The sequence below is a fragment of the Anguilla rostrata genome, chromosome 17, assembly GCF_018555375.3.
Source record: "Anguilla rostrata isolate EN2019 chromosome 17, ASM1855537v3, whole genome shotgun sequence".
NCBI lineage: Eukaryota > Metazoa > Chordata > Actinopteri > Anguilliformes > Anguillidae > Anguilla > Anguilla rostrata.
The window spans coordinates 28,767,541-28,777,540 of NC_057949.1; the positions used below are offsets into that span (position 1 = coordinate 28,767,541).

General features: G+C 47.0%; 1 pseudogene; it reads left to right on the forward strand.

Moving 5' to 3' along the window:
- Window positions 1–10,000, forward strand: part of LOC135244105 (nuclear factor 1 X-type-like) — a 124,831-nt pseudogene that overhangs the window by 97,425 nt on the left and 17,406 nt on the right.

Here is a 10,000-nt window from a genome sequence, read left to right on the forward strand (position 1 = left end):
CACACATGCACACACAGATACACACACACACACGCACGCACACACACACATGCACGCACAGATACACACACACACACACACACTCACTTTCCATTGCAGCAAGTGCTGCATATTCACACTGTTCATAGTAATATAGAGAGTGGAAGAAGGGCTGTATTGTGTGAGTGCTCTGTCTTTCACAGGCATGAGATGTAGCTCTGCTAGTCTAACCTCAGCACTCACAGAGTGGGGTCCTCGCAGCTGAGGGGCCTATTGGCAGGGCGTCCTCAGAGAATGCCCGCAGGGATGGGGGGGGGAGAGAAAAAAGGCAATGATGCATGGTATTATAAGATAGGAAACGAATAAATATGTGGAAAGTCAGAAAAAATAATGTAATAAAGTCCAATAAAAGCTGTGGGAACATCTGTGTGGGATCGCCGAGGGGATTAAGAGGGTTTGGAGCATTTTAAGCGCATTAAGGATTAAAAAAAGGTCAGAATGTTTAGCAACATACCGATAAACCTCTTATGCGAAACCCAATGGGGAGGCTGTGCTGTGTTATCCACAGTTTTGGGGGTGGTGGGGGAGGGGGGGTCTGGGGTTTTGCATCTGTTCCAAAGTGTATACACACGCACACACACACACACACACTCAGATAAGGAGACACACACACATACCTATTTTTCTCTTATAAACCAATTTAGGCCTTTACAGAATGGAGCTGAGACATTTGCCGATATCTGTAGGCATTAAATTGGAACCAAACAAATGTGCTTCTCTGCAAATGTATGTAAATGTGACCCAAAAATGTGTTTGCGTGTTTGTGTCTGCGTATCGGGGGAGGTAAAGCGGGTTAGGAAATAAAAGCTCAAGGAAACGGTTTGGTGGAAAGTGCTGTGCGTTTATTATATTATTGCCTTGTGTTTCCACATGTGGACACATACAGCTATATATATATTAGAAATGTTTTTTTAAATTTGTGTGTGTGAGAGAGTGTGCTTCAGACTGGTGTCTGTGTGTGTGTGTGTGAGTGAGAGAGAGTGCTTCAGACTGGTGTGTGTGTGTGTGTGTGAGAGAGTGCTTCAGACTGGTGTGCGTGTGTGTGTGTGTCTGTGTGTGAGATAGTGCTTCAGACTGGTGTGTGTGTGTGTGAGAGAGAGTGCTTCAGACTGATGTGTGTGTGTGTGTGTGTTTTGTGTTTCAAACTGGTGTGTGTGTGTGTATGTGTGTGTGTGTGAGAGAGAGAGAGTGCTTCAGACTGGTGTGCGTGCGTGCGTGCGTGTGTGTGTGAGAGAGTGTGTGTGTGTGTGTTTTGTGTTTCAGACTGGTCCTGGCAGACTCTGGCTTTAGTCTCATTGTGGCAGACAGACATTGAGGTTTAGTCCTCAGTGCCACTTGCTTCTGGCCCCCGGCCCTCGTCTGTTTGGTCCTGCGTTCAGCTGCTCTCTGTGACCCGTCTGGCTTTCCCTGTGGCTGCCCTCCCTGCCCCTCCACCCCTCCTGCCCCCCCCCCCCATTCTACTCTCAGCCAGCTGAAGCTCCTCCGCTGATCGGTTCACCCTTTAAGGTGTGAGGTCACAAATATGTGATTAGAATGTTGAACATTCTAATGCTGATGTCACAGTCACTACTGGGAATTGAACACAGTGGAGTTCTAGAACACTGACTTAAAATTTTGAAAAAAAAAAAAAAACATTCCAATAAAACCTACTCTTCAGTGGGTTATGGGTTGCTGGGTAACAAGGAGCGCAGGATTCCATGTTGCTTTCCAGCACCCCTGAACTGAAGTTCACAATTCAGATTCAGTGTTCTGTCTCTGTCTCTGACATGTAGACAAATCCTTTTCTCTCCGGCTAGGTATTTGGCTGAATTCCTGGAAATGTAGTTCAGTAAGAAGAAATCTTTTTTTACGAGCCGTGCACATTTTAATATTTAAATGTTTGCTGCATTTCGACTTACACTGTGTAATTTTCGGAATGTATTGTTAAACTGGTGGCTCTAATAACATTAATTACCAGTCATAAAGAGCCATATGAAATTTTCTTTAAAAAAATAAGTAAATCCAGAGCCATCTCGCTTTGTTGCGTACAACTTTGAGGCGTATCCCGGTGTGTGTGTGTCTGTGTCTGTGTCTGTGTGTGCGTGCACGCCTTTAGCTAGCGGGAATGCATTAGCATCGCCAATACTAAGATGGCTGCCAAGCGCTAAAATGGCTGCCAGGACTTTTCAGAACGAGAGTGGGAATGCGAGCGAGGGAAAGGGGAGAGAGAGAAAAGCAGAGCAGAGAAGAAGAAAGAGACTCCCCCAGTCTTTCTCTCCGCTGTAGGCAGCAGTAGAATGGGTCAATTCATCTTCCTCATCCAGGTCTGCTCTTTTTTGGGGGGTTTTTTTGTAGCCTCTTGGAGGTTTTTGAGGATCGCACGGTCATGTGGTTTTGTACTAATACCTGAAGGTTCCTAATGAAACACGCGCGTGACCGTTCTGTGCGTGGATCTTCGCCACCCGGTCCTCGATGAACCACATGCTCACCACAGGCCAGCCGATGAGCTGGAGGCCTCAGGCTGGGGTGGGCAGATTCAGACTTTGTGACTGAGAGCTTTGGGGTCGCTGACCCGGGTGGGTGTCCGAACCGATCAAGGGGCATCGTTTGAACAGAAACACACACACACACACACACACACACACACACACAGCAATCACACACAAGAGCTGAAGTGCGGCCAAGAAATTGAAAGAAATTGTGGAATAAAGTCCAGCGTGAGCTAACCCTGTTCTCTTTCTCTCTCTCTCTCTCTCTCTCTCTCTCTCTCTCTCTCTCTCTCTCTCTCTCTCTCTCTCTCTCACAGAATCTGGACAATCAGACAGCTCCAACCAGCAAGGAGACGCTCGACACTAAGCTCACTCACCTACAAACTACAACACACACAGCATACACACACACACCACACAACACTACATACACACCACACACATACAGCACACACTTACACACACACACACACACACACACACATACAGCACACACACACACACACACACTCACACACACACACACTTCACACACTCACACACACACACACTACACACACACACACACTACACACACCACACACACATACACACACACAAACACACACACCCACACTACACACACCACACACACACTACACACACACACACACTACACACACTCACACACACATACACACACACTCACACTCACAACATACACTACACACACTACACACACTCACACACACATACACACACACTCACACTCACACACACATACACTCATACAGCACACACACACTCACACACACATACACTCATACAGCACACACACACACACACATACACACACACACACACACACACATACGTACATATTCAGCATACACACACACACGGACATATACAGCATACACACATACACACACATACACATATAGCACACGTACAGCATATACACACACACACATACAGCATACACACAAACCAAGGTGAGGAACACACCCACGCACATACAGTATACAAACACACGCCCAGAACGAATACAAAACTATTGTGTGCAACCCTCACCACAACGTATATGTGTGTGTGTCTGTGTATTGTGTGTGTGTGTGTATGCGTGCGTGCGTGTATGTGTGTGTGCGTGTGCCTGTATATGCTTGCGTGCATGTGGTGTGCAGCAATAGTGACTGTTCTCCTCTGTGCTGCAGGAAACTTGAGCTTTCAGGACTGCTTTGTGACTTCAGGAGTGTGGAACGTCACTGAACTCGTCCGTGTGACACAGAGTGAGTACTCACTATGCTTGTGATTCATGCCCTCGCACACTTACCCACAGAGTGAGTACTCACTATGCTTGTGATTCACGCCCTCGCACACTTACCCACAGAGTGAGTACTCACTATGCTTGTGATTCACGCCCTCGCACACTTACCCACAGAGTGAGTACTCACTATGCTTGTGATTCACACCCTCGCACACTTACCCACAGAGTGAGTACTCACTATGCTTGTGATTCACACCCTCGCACACTTACCCACAGAGTGAGTGCTCACTATGCTTGTGATTCACACCCTCGCACACTTACCCACAGAGTGAGTACTCACTATGCTTGTGATTCATGCCCTCGCACACTTACCCACAGAGTGAGTACTCACTATGCTTGTGATTCACACCCTCGCACACTTACCCACAGAGTGAGTGCTCACTATGCTTGTGATTCACACCCTCGCACACTTAGCCACAGAGTGAGTACTCACTATGCTTGTGATTCACGCCCTCGCACACTTAGCCACAGAGTGAGTATTCACTATGCTTGTGATTCACACCCTCGCACACTTACCCACAGAGTGAGTCCTCACTATGCTTGTGATTCACGCCCTCGCACACTTACCCACAGAGTGAGTATTCACTATGCTTGTGATTCACGTCCTCGCACACTTACCCACAGAGTACTCACTATGCTTGTGATTCACGCCCTCGCACACTTAGCCACAGAGTGAGTGCTCACTATGCTTGTGATTCACGTCCTCGCACACTTACCCACAGAGTACTCACTATGCTTGTGATTCACGCCCTCGCACACTTAGCCACAGAGTGAGTACTCACTATGCTTGTGATTCATGCCCTCGCACACTTACCCACTGAGTGAGTACTCACTATGCTTGTGAGTCACGCCCTCGCACACTTACCCACAGAGTGAGTACTCACTATGCTTGTGATTCACACCCTCACACACTTAACTCACTCACATTCTTACTCACTTATTTTAATAAAACGTTTGCTGTTTGCAATATGCAAGGATTGTTCCCATACATCTCATCCTGATTATGAGTATGTATTATAGGTTATTCAACAGGTTTATAAGCTGGTCTACAGCCAGCATTTTCATTTGAAACTTGCCGATTTTGTATCGATGATCATCAGGAAGTTTTCCCAGTTATTGATGCTTGAAAAAGGCGTGGATGTCCAGCCTGTACTGTATTAGACTGACTGCATTCTCACAGTTAAAGGCCTGCAGTCACCATCTCCTGTTTTGGAGCCTGCATGAAATATGATCCCCAACACACTGCTTGATATTGTTGATTCATTAATAACTTTCTTCCAGTGTGACATTATTATCTTCTCTCTAGGGGTTTCGTCATACTTGTTCCTGGTTATGGTTATACACTTTGTTGTACGTCGCTCTGGATAAGAGCATCTGCCAAATGCCTGTAATGTAATGTAATGTAATTGCTATGACCTATTTTTGGCCCACAGCTCCAGTTGCCACGGCGTCTGGTCCCAATTTTTCCCTGGCTGACCTGGAGAGTCCTGGCTACTACAACATCAACCAGGTCACCCTGGGGCGACGCTCAATCACGTCCACCCCGTCCACAAGGTACGCAGCAGAAAGGTTCCTACCACAATTCCGCCACTGAAATCAGAGTTCCCCCCCCCCCCAAAAAAAATAAATAAATTCAGGAGATGATATTACAGTACCTGAAATTCCCAGGTGTTCTTATCCATGGTGATTTGCCATTCCGAGGTAATTCTACCCTCTGCTTTCTACCAGTAAGACGACTTCATTGTAACATCCCTACTCCAAGTTAAAAACATAGTTGCTATTAATTCCTGTTTTTTGCTAATAAAAATCAGTGTTTGTCTGGAGTTCCCCCTGCGCTGACTGGATGGAAGTTGTGTTAAAATGTTGGTTCATCTCGCAGTCAGGCCAACATTACGTTGCCTCATCTTGTATACCGTTTGTTTTTCCGGCAATAGAGCTAGTTACTTTTCTGTACTAACATCCACTTCTGTTTGCCCCACCCCTTCCCTGTGCATTTAACTCTACTTTCTTAATGTGTGATGGGACTTCTGTCTTTCTCTGTTTCCCTCCTTCCTTTCTTCTTTGTCCTTCGCTTCCATTCTTCATCTCCTCCCTCCTTCTCTCACACTACAGGTCTGAAATGGAGCTTTATGCAGGTCTTCCACGGAGGTAGTTATGTTTACTCGGGGGTAGTTTACAACCACACTTACTGTACATACGCTTATGCACAAGCACAAGCACACACACACACATGCACACATGCATACCCACACATGCACATGCACACACACACACACACACACACACACATGCCCACATGTATACCCACACATGCACATGCACACACATGCATGCACGCATGCACACGCATAAACGTGCACACACACGCACACACATACATTCACACGTGCGCACATATATACACACACACGCACACACACATGTACACGCACAAACACACTCACACACACACACACACACACACACACGCACTTGCACACACACACATGCATGCCTGAACACCATGTTTTTCTCTCATCCTCTCTGTGACTGTCTGTTGTTAGATTCTTGGGTAGAATTCAATCAAAACGCAGAGTTTATATTGCCATGGATACAGCAGCTGGCATCCAGCTAGTGCCCCCAGGAAACATCGTGGCTTCTTGCCTGAATGTTGGGGTTACCTGGTGACTCAAACACAAGGAAATAAACCAACTCATGAAATCATTCACAGGAGGAAACTTGGTTTTGAGGTTTAAATCCAGCCTCTGGTTCCTGCATTATCACCAAAATGATTTGGTTTTACCAAAATTAGTTTAAAGACACTGAGCTTTGAGGAGGTTAAGGGATCCCTGTTAGCGTCCGGGCGGGGAAGGCCAGGACTATTAAGACTATCTTTTTACTTTATTTAGTGTTTTTTTTTTTAGGAAAATATATTTTTCAAATGTCTTGCACCTTTCTATCGTGCGTGTGAAAAACCCAGAAACCATCTGCTGTCCACCTGCTCTTAAAGTAATCGCTTCAATGAATGTGAGAAAAACAGAGAGGCAATGATTGGTCCTCTCTTCCGGCAGGATCCCAGTCCTATGGTTTTACCATATCGGCAAGTTTCATGTACGTAGTTCAACACTGAGGACTAGCTGTGAGCTTTTAAGACTACGGACCGTCTACTGGAATGTTTTACAAGGTTTTAGAAATGCTTTTATTTTACCGGTTTTGAGCGTGTTTTACATCCCCCGGAGGTTACTTGTGTTATAATTATAATGCCCACCTTCTGTGCTCTGACGAGGATTTCATTCTTTTAGGAGGAGTGTCGAAAGATTTGGGCGAGGGAGTCTATATTTTTAAGAATGAGCATTTAAGTTGTTAGTGGAGTCGTTATATAGTATATATATATATTTTTTTAGAAGGAGGAGCTTCATGTGTTTTGGATGGGAGGCCATGTTTCAGGTCGCCATGGCGTCGGCGGTTTGAGTGGCAGAATTTAATCGGCTCGCTCCGTCTCCCCCCCCCAGCTCCAACAAGCGCAAGTCCATGGACGACAGCGAGATGGAGAGCCCGGTGGACGACGTCTTCTACCCCGGCCGCTCCCCCGCCGCCAGCAGCTCCCAGTCCAGCGGCTGGCCCAACGATGTGGACGCAGGTACGAGTCAAGCGCCCCCTGCTGGCCAATCCTGAAAACTGCACTGAACTCCCAACCCCAACCCAAATCCCAGCCCTGACTCCCCCCTCATCTCTTCTTCATTGTCAGCTGCACTTTACTGCCTCTTCTCTGTTACCTCCTCAAACCACGTGAAAACAGTAGCAATCAACCCTGCTCCTGGAGATGTTAAAAAGCTTGACCGTCCAGCATCATTAGTACACACAGGGACTCACACACACACACACACACACACACACACACCCCGGGTTCAGCCAGGTACGGGTTGTTCTGTGCCAGGTTTTGTCACCCACCCGTCTTTGCTCGAGGTGATCTCCCGCAGGGCTTTGGGCCTGCTCTGTCCTGTGAGGGTCAACCATTTTGTTCTTGGCTTGAGATTGTTTCAGACACAGAGTGCGAGGGGTTTCGCCTCTGTGGGGTGCGCCAGTGGTGGTGCAGTGAGAAAAGTGTTTGTGTTTAAGTGTGACTTTGCCAGCTTATATTCCTAATGCACACATTCATATATCAGCTATAAATTCATGAGGCCTATTCTTTTTTTGTTTGTTTTTTTTCTGTTTGTTAGCTTCTGTATTTTATCTGTATATTGCTCTCTCTTGCTCTCTCTCACTCTCTCTTCTCCTGTTTATACTGTATGTAGATATGCTGTGTGTATGTGTACATACATACATATGTATGCGTCAGTGGCAGGTCATAAGCTTATAGGCTGAGGCCGCTTGCCTGATTAAAAAGCTTGGCAAGCCCCCGTTGCCAGGCAACCCCCTTTGTGTCTTCCACAGTCACATTCTTTTTGAACACACTAGGATTGAAGTGGGAGGGAAGCTCAGTTTATTCATTACACATTTAACTGTGATTGCAGTTATGGGTGTGTTTAAAAAAAATTTATAATTCTTTTTTAACCTCAAAACCTTTCGGTCAATTTAGAATCTGGAATGTGGAATTACAGACAGGAGTAGTGCAGACTGGAACACTCTCTCAGCCAATCACGTACTAGCTCCTACTTATCTTAACCCGGCAGACCAATAGCAGAGCAGATTTGTGTCGGAGGAGCAGGCAGGCTGTGGGCGTGACCGTAGGGCTGGCAGCCAATCAGTTGTGTTGATACAAGGCCAAGCTTTTCCAACCAGCCAATCACGGTGCACTTTTTTGTTTGCATAGCAATGTGAGGTCTTTCCCAGCATTCAGTGCTCACATTGGCAATCCATAAATCTGGGTCACATAAAAATAACTGGAAATGGGTTTTCTCTTTGAACTCCAATGAAATTCTTGCAGATTTCTGTCAGTTTTATCAGAACCGTGTATTTTCAACCAGTTCAGATCTGAACTCTTCTTTTCATTATGGTACATTTTTGACTGAGTAAACTATGTTTTTTCTTGAAAACTATTATTGTAGGACCTGCAGGGGTGTTTTTTCAGACTTTTATCAACATTTAACCCAGCTGACCCCAGTCTGCCAATCAGAATCAAACCCCCCCAAACCAACTCTCCAGTTACTTTTGTCTGTCTATCTGTCAATCTGTCTCCTTTTCTCTCTCCTCCCCACCTCCCAGTTTAACCACACCTCTCCCTGTTTAACCCCTCCCCCCTCCCTGTTTAACCATGCCCCTCTCCCTGTTTAACCCCGCCCTCTCCCTGTTTAACCCCGCCCCTATCCCTGTTTAACCATGCCCCTCTCCCTGTTTAACCTCGCTGCCTTCTCCCCATTAACCACACCTCCTCTTCCTGTTTAACCCCACCCCCTCTTCCTGTTTAACCCCACCCCCTCTCTTGTTTAACCCACCCCCTTCCCTGATTAACCACTCCCGTTTAACCTGACCCCCTCTCCTTGTTTAACCCCACCCTCTCTCCCTGTTTAACCCCACCCCTCTCCTTGTTTAACCCCACCTCTCTCCCTGTTTAACCACGCCCCTCTCCCTGTTTAACCACGCCCCTCTCCCTGTTTAACCCTGCCCCCTCTCCCTGTTTAACCCCACCCTCTTTCCCTGTTTAACCCCACCCCTCTCCCTGTTTAACCCCCCCCCTCTCCCTGTTTAACCACACCCTCTTTCCCTGTTTAACCCCGCCCCTCTCCCTGTTTAACCACACCCTCTTTCCCTGTTTAACCACACCCTCTTTCCCTGTTTAACCCCACCCCTCTCCCTGTTTAACCACACCCTCTTTCCCTGTTTAACCCCACCCCCTCTCCCTGTTTAACCCCACCCCTCTCCCTGTTTAACCACGCCCCTCTCCCTGTTTAACCCCACCCTCTTCCCTGTTTAACCCCGCCCCCTCTCCCTGTTTAACCACGCCCCCTCTCCTGTCTTGGCCTTTCAGGGCCTCTCCACTTGGCGAACGTGCAGGAGAGGAGGATTAAACACGAGGCCGATGATGTGCAGTATCCGTACCATGGTTAGAACACGTTTACACCCTACACCTCTTTTCAAAGCTTTCTAAATTTGCTGGACAGTTTTTATACCATCTCTCGCTCTCTCTTTCCCTCCCTCTCTCTCTCTCTCTCTTCATCTATGGGGGCAAAGGTGTCACCACCCCCCCCCTCCTGCCCCGATCCTCCCG